Source organism: Jaculus jaculus, chromosome 5 (assembly GCF_020740685.1).
Source record: "Jaculus jaculus isolate mJacJac1 chromosome 5, mJacJac1.mat.Y.cur, whole genome shotgun sequence".
NCBI lineage: Eukaryota > Metazoa > Chordata > Mammalia > Rodentia > Dipodidae > Jaculus > Jaculus jaculus.
In genome coordinates, this window is record NC_059106.1 from 54874356 (window position 1) to 54886264 (window position 11909).

Here is an 11909-nt window from a genome sequence, read left to right on the forward strand (position 1 = left end):
CCGCGGGCACCCGGCCCCGGGCAGCGGCTACGGCCGCTGGGGGTGGGGAGGGAGGGCCTCCCGTCGGGGCGGCAGGTGGGCGCCCCGCGGGTGGGTTGGGGCGCGGCGCCGGGCGCGGGCCGGGGCGCGCGCGCGGCGAGGCTCTGCCTCCGTGCCTGCCGGCCGCCTTGCCCGCTGCTGCACCCGCTGCCCGGCGCGGACCAGACTGTCAGCGCCGCCCCAGAGCCGGGATGCGGCGGCGGCGGCGGCGGAGGCGGGCGGGCCGCCGAGGGGGGGGCGGGCCGGGGGCGGGCCGAGGATGGGGTTACCTGGGCGGGCCCAGCGGCCCGGGACACCCCCCCGGGGGCGGGCCGGAGTGGCAACGGCCGCCCTAAGCCCGCGGGACTGAGCGTCTCCCAGGGCCTCCCCGGCCAAACACCCGGGAGAACTTGGGAGCCCAAGCCCGCTCCAGGCACGCCTAGCTGCGCGCCTTCTAGTTCGGCCGAGCTAAAGGCGCGGCGACCCAGCTGCTGGGTCTCCTCCCGGGCCTTAGGGACAAGCGGGTACAGCTCCCCCAGCCCGCCGCTGCGGGCACTGCAGCACCGCCCTCGCCGCGCCCCGAGGCCCCCCGCCGGCGCCTTAGAGCCGGGGATCCCAACCCGACCCTGGCGGACCGACCCGAGCGCAGCGGCCACTCGCGCGCACCCAGGCGCTTGCGCTCCGGGCGCCCAGGGCAGCGCACCAGAGCGCTCGGTGCCGCCCGGCTGCCCGCGCCTGGCCCCTCCTGGCCTGCAGGCCCGCGCCTTCTGCGGCCCTGCCCTTCCCTGGCGCTCACCTCCCTGTAGCCTTCCGGGAGCTGGACGGGGCCTTCCAGCCTCGGGCAGCTTGGGACAGTGGCCTGAGACTTGGGGAATCCGAAACCTCGCTTCTGGCTAGCTGCAGCTCTGTTGCGCCCGAGGCAGCGGGATCTCGAGTAAGCCCCTGGCCTTTCTGAGCCTCCGGATTCTCTTTTCACAGAGGGGCTGGAAGGAGTTCGCGAAGGTCTTCCCGCCTCACGTACCAATTCTGATTTTGTGCTCGAGCCTCTTTCTGTGCCCTTGTTTTATTTCTCTTCCCGCACACCAGGCAGATTCGACCCCTAGCTCGGGGCCCCGGCACAGAGTGGGGTGGCAGCCACGTTTGTGGAATGAATGAATGAATGAGCAAGTGAATGGAATGGAATCGCTGCAAAACTCTGTGCCTGGTTGGTACAGAAGCTAATTCCACATCTTGGTAACTGGTAATAGTGACCTGCCATGGCCAGGCCACTGACTTGACTGATAGCTTCCTGTCACACTGCCTGGGGTTGCATCCCACAGCTTCCCAGAGCCCGAGGGACAGGGACTTGCCTCCACTTCCCTTTCTAGGACCAAACCTCTGGCCTCACCCAACCTCTGTGTGCTTCCCTCACACACACTGTTTTCTGTGCATGAGTTGGGCTGCCACGGAGATGGTCATGTTTGGCTCTGTGGAGTTGCCTGGGTTTACACAGAGGAGGGGCTTGGTTAGCATTTGGCACAGAGACTAGGCAGAAAGGTGGCAGAGATCCGTGGCAGGAGCGCAGATGGAAGTTCACATACCGTATGTCTAAATATTTGCAAGTTATAAATCAAACTAACAAAATGAGGAATAAAATACGTTCTAGTCTTCTGCTTTGACAAACACGCTTTCATAACAACCTGTAAAGCTTGCTTTGAGAGTGGGCTTCTCAGACTTCAGGGACCCTGCATGGAGCAGTGCCGTGCAGGCAGAGGGGTCCTGGTGCCTTGGCACTGGATCCCACCTTTCCCCACCTCTGCTCTGTCCTGCTCTCCAGGGGGCTCTTGTGCACACATGCAAACATCTCAGCCTGGATAGGCAAGCTCTGTCTCCCCCTCCCTGCTTCCTGCCCAACCACCCACTCACCCATGAGCTGCCTCTTGGCTTGCGTTAGGGTTGAGCACACCAGCGTGCAGCTGGTCCTCCCAGGCTGACTCCATGACAGAGATCCACCCATCCTGGAAGTGGGCTCAGGGTCACCTATCCTGGGAAGCCCCGGGTGCCTAGGAATCCAGACTATGACACAAGCTTCAGGTGGGTACATCTCCTGGCTCCATGATTTCTTCTCCCTGTGACAAGAGGTTAGCTAGAGGAGGGCCAGCATGTGAGGTCCTCAGGGCAGGAGCCATTCTCACCTGGGTGAAAGGGTAGTATGAAATTACTTGGCTATCTTTTTAAATATGTTTTGCTCATTTTTATTTATTTATTTGAGAGTGACACAGAAAGAGAGAGAGAGAGAGATAGTCAGATAGAGAGACAGAGAGAGAATGGGCGCGCCAGGGCTTCCAGCCACTGCAAAGGAACTCCACACGCATGCGCCCCCTTCTGCATCTGGCTAACGTGGGTCCTGGGGAATTGAGCCTTGGACCGGGGTCCTTAGGCTTCACAGGCAAGCCCTCAACCACTAAGCCATCTCTCCAGCCCTACTTGGCTATTTTTTGTTGTTCTTTTTAAATTATTTACTTGAGAAAGGGAGACGCAGATAGATAGAGAGTGTGAGCATGCCAGGGCCTCCAGCCACTGCAAACGCACTCCAGATGCATGTACTACCTTGTGCATCTGGCTTATGTGGGTACTGGGGAATCGAACCTGGGTCCTTTGGCTTTGCAGGCAAGTACCTTAACTGCTAAGCCATATCTCCAGCCCTTACACAACCATTTTGAGCCCACCTATTCACTTCCTGGGTACTCAGTGTGGCACAGTAGAAAAATATTAATTATATTATTAATAATTTAAATGATGGTAGGCAAGGCTAAGGAGATGGTGTAACTGTTAAAAGCACTTGCAAAGTTTCTAGTCCCAGGTTCAATTCCCTAGTACCCACATAAAGCCAGATGCAAAGTTGTGTGGCAAGAGACCCTGGCATACTCATACAAGACATACATATGCAAAAACTTTAATATATAAAGAAGCACTAGGCAATTAGTTTAGGGTAGCCATAAATTATCTTCCAAATCAGGACTTTTTGCTTTTCTGGGTATGATCTCACTCTAGCTCAGGCTGACCTGGAATTCACTATGTGTTCTTAGGGTGGCCTCGAACTCATGGCGATCCTCCTACTTCTGCCATCCAAGTGTTGGGATTAAAGACATATGCCACCATGCTTGGCAGGACTTTTCCTATTAAAAGATTTAGTGTCCACTTCTCAAATAGTCCCATATCTACTTTAATGTTGTGTGTGTGTGTGTGTGTGTGTGTATGAGTGTGACCCATTGAATCTAATTAGAGTTGCTTGCATGAGCATGGGTGGGGTGTTATTTATTGGAGCATGGGCTTTTCTTTTTTGAAAATATTTTATTCATTTATTTGAGAGAGAGAGAGAGAGAGAGAGAGAGAGAGGCAGAAAGAGAGAGTGAATGAAAATGGGCATGCCAGGGTCTCTAGCTACTGCAAACAAACCCCAGATGCATGGGCCCATTTGTGCATCTGGCTATATGTGGGTACTGGGGAATTGATCCCGGATCATTTGGCTTTGCAGGCAAGCACCTTAACTGCTAAGCCATCTCTCCAGCCTCCCCACTTTTTTTTTTTTTTTTTTGAGGCAGAATGTCTTGCTATCCCAAGCTGACCTGGGACTCACTCTGTAGCCCAGACTGGCTCAAACTCATGGCAATCCTCTTACTTCAGCCTCTCAAGCACTAAAATCAAGACCTTTTAAGGGGTTATGGGGAACCCTAACTGGAAGGGTTGCTGGGAGCTTAGGCATAAGCCAGGACTGCCAGGCAGCCTGAGATGCAATGTCCTGCTGAAATCTTGGACCCTCCATGGGCCGGCTCTGCTCCAAGGACTCTGCATGCTTTCACTTGCTTAAATTTTGCAACCAACAAATCTAGAAAACGCTACTGTCATTTTCTTCATTCTGCAGATGAAGAAATGAGAGAAACGAGTCATTCGCCTAAAGAAAGTCCAAACACATGGCCTTGATCTTTGGCAGTCTGCAGGACTTTCAGCCTGTGTCTGTCAAGGGGGGACAGTGCATGCTTCTTGGTTCTCTTTTGAGAGCCTGTCTGGAGCAGAGGGGCCCGTGAGCCCTGTGAGCCGGGAGGCACTTCCTGAGATGAAGGGTGCTGAGGCCAGGGAGGCTCACCCTGATTTGTGATAAGAGACAGGAGGGCCTGGGGTGAGTCAGTGGAAAGTCTTAATGTGAAAGTCTCTTTGAGGAAGTGCGTTCTTTTAACTTTCAAGACCAGTTCAACCACGAAGCTAGAAGCAAAAACTAGTTTAAAAAGTTCAAGCCAGGCGTGGTGGCGCATGCCTTTAATTCCAGCCCTCGGGAGGCAGAGGTAGGAAGATTTCTGTGAGTTCAAGGCCACCCAGGAACCACATAGTGAATTCCAGGTCAGCCTGGGATAGAGTGAGACCCTACCTAGAAAAAAAAAGTTCATTTCCAATGACTCTTTAATGTCAATGCCAGCCACCGTATAGCGCTTTGCCTTAAAATTTTTTTTTTGTTCATTTTTATTTATTTATTTTAGAGAGAGAGAGAGAGAGGGGGGAGGGGGGAGAGAATGGGCGCACCAGGGCCTCCAGCCACTGCAAATGAACTCCAGATGCGTGCGCCCCCTTGTGCATCTGGCTAACGTGGGTCCTGCGGAATTGAGCCTTGAACTGGGGTCCTTAGGCTTCACAGGCAAGCGCTTAACCACTAAGCCATCTCTCCAGCCCCCAGCGCTTTGCCGTTTAACTTTCTCTTTGGTGATACTGGGGTTGAAACCCAGGGCCTTGCACATGCTGGTCAAGTGCTCTAACCATCGAGCCTCAGCCCCAGCTTTCTATTTCTTTCACCCTGGCTCTAGCCCTGGCAATAGATACTGTTGTTAGTCAGTCCTGTTTACCAATGGCGAAGCACATTCTTTAAGTCAGGCCGACAACCCTGGGGCATAGAGACTGTTGCTGTCATTCTTATTTGCAGGTGGGGAGATGGGATTAGATGGATGTCTACATCACACATCAGCATTGGCATAGCTGGGGTTTACTTGTAAGTTTGCCATCCTGGGCACACGAGAAGGTTGGCAGCTGAGTCCAGAAGGGGAAGGCTGGCGGCGGGGGGGGGGGGGCAGTGGTGGTTCCAAGGCTCCTTCTGGAAGTTACCTGAAGTCCTCGAGGTCTGAGAAGGGGCTCGTGTACTCTGTAGTCCTTCTCTGTGCTCAGAGTCTTGGGAGCCCTACACATAGTGGAACTCAAACCCATCTTTCCCGAAGGGACCCATTTCTTAACTTTCCATGTGGCCTTTGTTTATTGTATTATTTGTGTTACTGGGGATTGAACCCAGGGTCGTATGCATGTGAGATGAGTGTTCTGCCCCCAACTTCTATCCCCAGCCACCCCTTTAAAAATTTTTATGCCGGGCATGGTGGCACACACCCTTAATCCCGGCACTCGGGAGGCAGAGGTAGGAGGATTGCTGTGAGTTCGAGGCCACCCTGAGACTCCATAGTGAATTCTAGATCAGCCTGAGCTAGAGTGAAACCCTACCTCAAAAAAAAAAAAAAATTAAAAAACCTTTTTATTGACAGCATCCCTACATATATTCCTTTAAATTTTTTTTAAAACAAGGTCTCAGTAACTTGTCAAGAGTGGTCTTGACAATGCTCCTGTTTTAGGATAACAGATCTGTGCTGCTAGATCCCTGCCTGAGTGATCCACGTTTAGAGTGAGATTTGTTTTACTTACTAATTATGATAATTCAGTGCTTGCTTTGGCAGCACATATACTAAAATTGGAACTAATTATGAAAATTCAGTGAGTAAGCTCAGCGAGACTGAATTTACTTAGTGTGTGTGGTATGTGATTGTGTTTGTGTATGCATGTGTGTATGGAGGTCAGAGGTCAACGTTGGATATCATCCTCAGTTGCTCTCCACCTGATTTGTTATTTAAAATATTTTAAATTTATTTATTTGAGAGAGGGGAAGGAGACAGAGAGAGAGAGAGCGCATAGGCACTGCAGGGCCTCTTGCCACTGCAAAATGAACTTCAGATGTATGCGCCACTTGGTGCATCTGGCTTTATGTGGGTACTGGGAAGTCAAACCCAGGCCAGCAGGCTTTGCAAGCTAGCACTTTTAACTACTGAGCCACAACCCCAGCCCAGATAGGATCTGGAGTCCACCAGTTTGGCTGGACTAGCTGGTCAGTGAGCTCCAGGGGTCCTCCTGTCTTCGCCCTCCCAGCGCTGGGATTACAAGCGCTCACTAGTGTTCCTGGCACTTTAGATGTGGGTGGCAGCCCTTCAGGTTCAGACCCTCATGCTTGCAAGGCAAGCGCTTTCCCCACTGAGCTGTCTTCCCAGCCCCATGGCCAGGGTTTGCTCAAGAAGCATCATGTGCCGCATGTCTGCATTGCCTCCAGCTCCAGGGAACCACTCCAAAGCCAGTGTGGTTGAGCCTGTCTCCAGCCCCGTCCCAGAGGCACCTGAGAGGAGGGCCAATGTCTGCACAGTTGGCACCTGGGAGATGAAGTCCAACCTCATGCATTTTTGAAGTGGAGAGAGGGAAGGCTTCAGCCTTGGGGCAGGAACACTTCATGTCTGTACACGCGTTTTCAAGGCGGTGGAAGGAGAGGCTTCTTCCCTGTTGCTATGACCTTCGCTGTCCGGGATGGGCCTTGGCGCCCCTGCACGGCCATCTCCTCCAAAGCTGTCCAGCCTAGGGTCCCAATCCAGAAGGGAGCAGGAAGACCTGGTTGCCTCAGACAAGCATTCCTTTTAGTGTAACCCCAGGCAAGTCCCTGCCCCTCTCCAGGCCTGACGTTTGTTTCCTAAACACTAGAGGAGCCGTGAACTGGAGTGGCAAGTTCTTAGGAAGACGTGCAGTTGTTCCCCACCCAGCCCGACCACCTTTTTGAGCCTCAGTTTCCTCACCAATCCAGAAGATCATAAGAACTGTGATGAGGGATCAGTGGGGCACTATGGGTAAAGATTTGGAGAGCAGGGCCCAGCCTTAGGAGCTAGTGAATTAGGCTTGTTTGGACTACCAGCTCAGCTGCACTGGAAGTTACCCACGATGGTCTGCAGAGAAATTCCACTTGGCCTACCCAGTGCTTTTAAACACACAGATTTGCTGATAGAATTTCAAGATTGGGAGGTTTGGGACTGGGGAGGTAGCCCACTCTAGGTAAAGTGCTTGCTTTGCAAACATGAAGACCTGAGTTTGGTTCCCAGAATCCACATAAAAAATATTTAGGCACAGTGGCACACTTATTATCTCTGCACTGGGGAGGTGGAGTCAGGTAGGTCTCTGGGGCTTGCTGGCCAGTCAGTCTAGCCTACTTTGCTAGTTTCAGGCCAGTGAGATACTCTGGCTCAAAAGAGGTGGACAGCACCTGAGGTACACCACTGAAGGTTGTCCTCTGGCCTCTACACACACACATACAGAGGCGGGGGGGAGAGATTGGACTATTTCACATAAGTAGCTGGAGCCCCAGTTTGTCTTAGACAAAATGGAGAGATTTGAAACCCACTTTTTTTTTTTGGAAAAGAAGAACAATTCTATGCTTATATAGGAATCCCCCTTTTTATTGAGTGCTGGGGAGTCAAACTCAGGGTCTTGCTTATGCCAGGCAATCATGCTAGCACTGAGCTTCATCCCCACTCAGAAAACTTCAGATGCTTTAGCCAGCCCCCTCCATCCCTGTAGCCCTGACGAAGCCCTCTAGGGGTGCAGAGAGCCCCATTTCCCAAGCAGCAGCATGTCAGAGCTCAGGGCAGGAGTTGGGTGGACAACACTGCATTTGGCCCTTACCAGAAACCGTCAGTAACCCCATATTGCCAGTCAGGAAACCAAGACTCAGAGAATTAGGGAAGTTGTCCAGTGTTATACTACAGCTATGTGGTACTCCGGGACATCCAGTCAGGACCCAGGTGACAATTTCCTTTTGAGGCTCTCTTCACTCTCTGCCTCTCTGGCGTGGGGTCCTTTGGGGAATCTGTGGTTATGACCCTCTGAGGACTGGAAGATGGATTTTAGCCTGTGAAGTCAGTGTTCCATCCTCCCCTCTCAGACCACTGAGGGTGTGGGGTTAGGTAGGTGTCCAGGGGTCAATGAGCATGCCTAGAATTCTTGGAATGAATGTTTCTCTCCTGTGTATGTGTAAGATACTGTGGCTTCAAATGTGTTATTATGAAAATATTTAAAAACACACAACAGGGCTGGAGAGATAGATGGCTTAGCAGTTAAGGCGATTGCCTGTGAAGCTTAAGGATCCATATTCGACTCCCCAGATCCCACATAAGCCAGGCACACAAAATGACACATGTGTCTGGAGTTTGATTGCAGTGGCTAGAGGCCCTGGTGTGCCAATTCTCTCATTAAAAAACAAACAAACAAACAAACAAACATAATGAAGAGAGTACTAGTACAGTGAGCTCTGTGCCTGCATCACCCAGATTCAACAGGGATCAATATTTACCCTGTTTGCTTCCTTTGCTTTTCTGCTCCTTTTTTTTTTTAAATATTTTGTTCATTTTTTATTTATTTGAGAGCGACAGACACAGAGAGAAAGACAGATAGAGGGAGAGAGAGAGAGAATGGGCGCGCCAAGGCTTCCAGCCTCTGCAAACGAACTCCAGATGCGTGCGCCCCCTTGTGCATCTGGCTAACGTGGGACCTGGGGAACCGAGCCTCGAACCAGGGTCCTTAGGCTTCACAGGCAAGCGCTTAACCGCTAAGCCATCTCTCCAGCCCTTCTGCTCCTTTTGAGACACGTTCTCACTCTGTAGCCCAGGCTGGCTTCAAACACATAGCAGTCCTCCTGCCTCAGCCTCCCAAGCACTGGGAATACAGGTGTGTACCACCATGCCAGCTTCTTCCTCTACTTTTTAAAACCCCTGCCTGGCACAAAGACAGACATGTAGATCAGTGAAACAGAATAGAGGACCCAGATGTTAATCCAGGTAGCTACAGCCATGTGATTTTCAAAAAAAAAAAAAAAAAAAAAAAAAAAAAAAAAAAATCACTGGAGAAAAGATAGCCTCTTCAATAAGGGGTGCAGGGAAGACTGGATATCTATATGTAGAAGGATGAAAATTGGTCCTTGCCTTTCTCCATGTACAAGAATCAAGTCCTGAAACTCTGAAATTGCTATAGAAAAAAGTAGGGGAAACCCTTCAACATATTGGCATAGGTAATGACTTTCTGAATATAACTGCAATTGCTCAGGAAATAAAACCACTAATCAACCACTGGGATCTTATGAAGTTACAAAGCTTTTGTAGCAAAGGACACTGTGAATAGAACAAAGAGACAACTTACAGAATGGGAGAAAATCTTTGCCAGCTATACATCTGACAGAGGATTAATATCCAGAATATACAAAGAACTCAAAAAAAATGAAACAACAAGAAATCAAACAACCCAATTAAAAAATGGCTATAGCCATGCATGGTAGCACATGCCTTTAATCTCTAGTCTCAGCAGGCAGAGGTAGGAGGATTGCTGTGAGTTTGAGTCCATCCTGAGATTACAGTGAATTCCAGGTCAGCCTGAGCTAGAATGAGATCCTACCTAGAAAAAACAAAAACAAAACAAAAATTTTAAAAAAGGGCTATGGCAAGACCATACCTCAAAAAAACCAACAACAAACAAAGAAAGACAGAGAGAAAAAATATTTGCAAGGGGGAGGGGACTTAATGGAGGATGGAAGGGGAAGAATGGGAGTTGGGGAGGGAATTATCTTGATTTATTGTCTATAATTACAGAAGCTGTCAATAAAAAGTTTAAACAAAGGGGTATGGAACTAAATAGAGAGTTCTCAAAAGAAGAAACACAGATAGCATATAAATATCTAAAAAATGTGCTACATCCTTAGCCATCAAGGAAATGCAAATTAAACCTACTTTGAGATTCCATCTCACTCCTCTCAGAATGGCTATTATCAAGAAACCAAATGACAATAAATGTTGGCAAGGATGTGGAAAAAGGGGAACCCTTCTACACTGTTGGTGGGAATGTGGTCTGGTACAGCTACTGTGGAAATCAGTGTGAAGGTTCTTGAGACAGCTAAAAATAGATTTACCATGTAACCCAGCTATAGCACTCCTAGGCATATATTCTAAGGACTCTTCTCCTTACCTTAGAGATACTTGCACAACCGTGTATATTGCTGCTGCATTCACAATAGCTAGGAAATGGAACCAGCCTAAATGTCCCTCAACAGATGAATGGATAATAAAGATGTGGTACATTTACAACATCAGAGTTCTATTCAGCAGTAAAGAAAAATAAAATTATGAAATTTGCAGGGAAATGGATGGATCTGTAAAGGATTATACTTAGTGAGGTAACCCAGGCCCAGAAAGCCAAATTTATTGCATGTTCTCTCTCATATGTGGATCCTAGCTACAAATGTTTAGATTTATGTGTGAGCTAGAACCAAAAATTGGTCGCAGAATCCAGTAAGCTAGAAAAAGGCTATAAGGGAAGGAGGAGAGGGAAGGACTTAAGGGGATGGTATTGTATATATGTAAGTAGAAGAATGGATTAAGGGGCGTGGAATGGCCTAAGAGAGGCTAGAGGAAGAGATCGAGTAAAAGAAGGGTGGGAGAGAGTCAATCAAAATTCTGAATAAGACATATGAAAGCCTACTTTTTGGGATAATGGCACATCCAGAAGCCATAGATTGATAGTAGAAATTTTTCGGTGCCAGGGATGGGATACCTTCCAGTGATTTGTTGGCCAGAGAGGTCCCTGTTGTCTCCAAAACATTTCAGGCCAAGTCCCTTGGTTTCCCATCAAGAACAGATGGTAAGACCCTATTGCTGAAGATGCATATGACTGGGCAGCAAGATCACTAAGAAATCAAACTGGGGCTGAGCTGAAAACCTCCTTGCAGACTAGATGAGAAAGCTGGAGAAAGCTGGAAAATGCTACATTACATGTAGCCCTATGAGAGACAGAAGTCATCAGCAGTGAAAATAGTGGACACTCGGAGCCTCAAGTTTGGCCAGACAGGCCAAATGACCAAATGGTTGCAATAGTGGCATGTCTGCTCTAGGTGAAACCAATTGCCCTCTAATTGGACTGGAGGCCTGGTCTATGGGAGGGAATACATGGCTGGTGCTGAAAACCTAATCAAAAGCCTATGTCAGGGGAGGTCATGAGCCTTAGAGGTGTAAAGCCTGCTCACCAAATTACTATGTATTATTATTATTATATATTATGCCCACCAAACTGCCTTGTAAGCACACAATTAATGTTCATATTCATATATTAATGCCACTCTCACTTTTGGTTAGAGAAGCTTCTCTTTTCAGATGGCGAAGATCACTGGGATGGCCCAGAAGGCAATATGGTGCTGAGAAGAAGTGACAGATGAGTGTTCAGCACTGAAACGTCTCTATCACACTCTCCAAGGCTCAGGGTCCATTGTGGAAGAAGTGGCAGAAAGAATGTAAGAGCCAAAGGAAGGGTACAACTCCTTACAATGCAACTGTCCAGACAGAAATTGGCCTCAATATCCATGATCTCACAGTTCCTAGTAATACCTTCACATGATCCTCATAATAGGAGAAAAAGATGATGACATCAAAATAAAAGAGAGACTAACAGAGAGGGAGGGGATATGATGGAGAGTGGAGTTGTGAGGGGGAAGTGCGAGAGGGAAGGGAATTATCATGGTCTGTTGTCTGTAAGTATAGATATTGTCAACTGGGTGCGGTGGCGCACGCCTTTAATCCCAGCACTTGGGAGGCAGAGTGGGAGGATCACTGTGAGTTCGAGGCCACCCTGAGACTCCATAGTGAATTCTAGGTCAGCCTGGGCTAGAGTGAGACCCTACCTCGAAAAAAAATATAGAAATTGTCAATAAAAAATTATACGTTAAAGCATAAAAGAAAGAAAGAAAGAAACACAAAAAC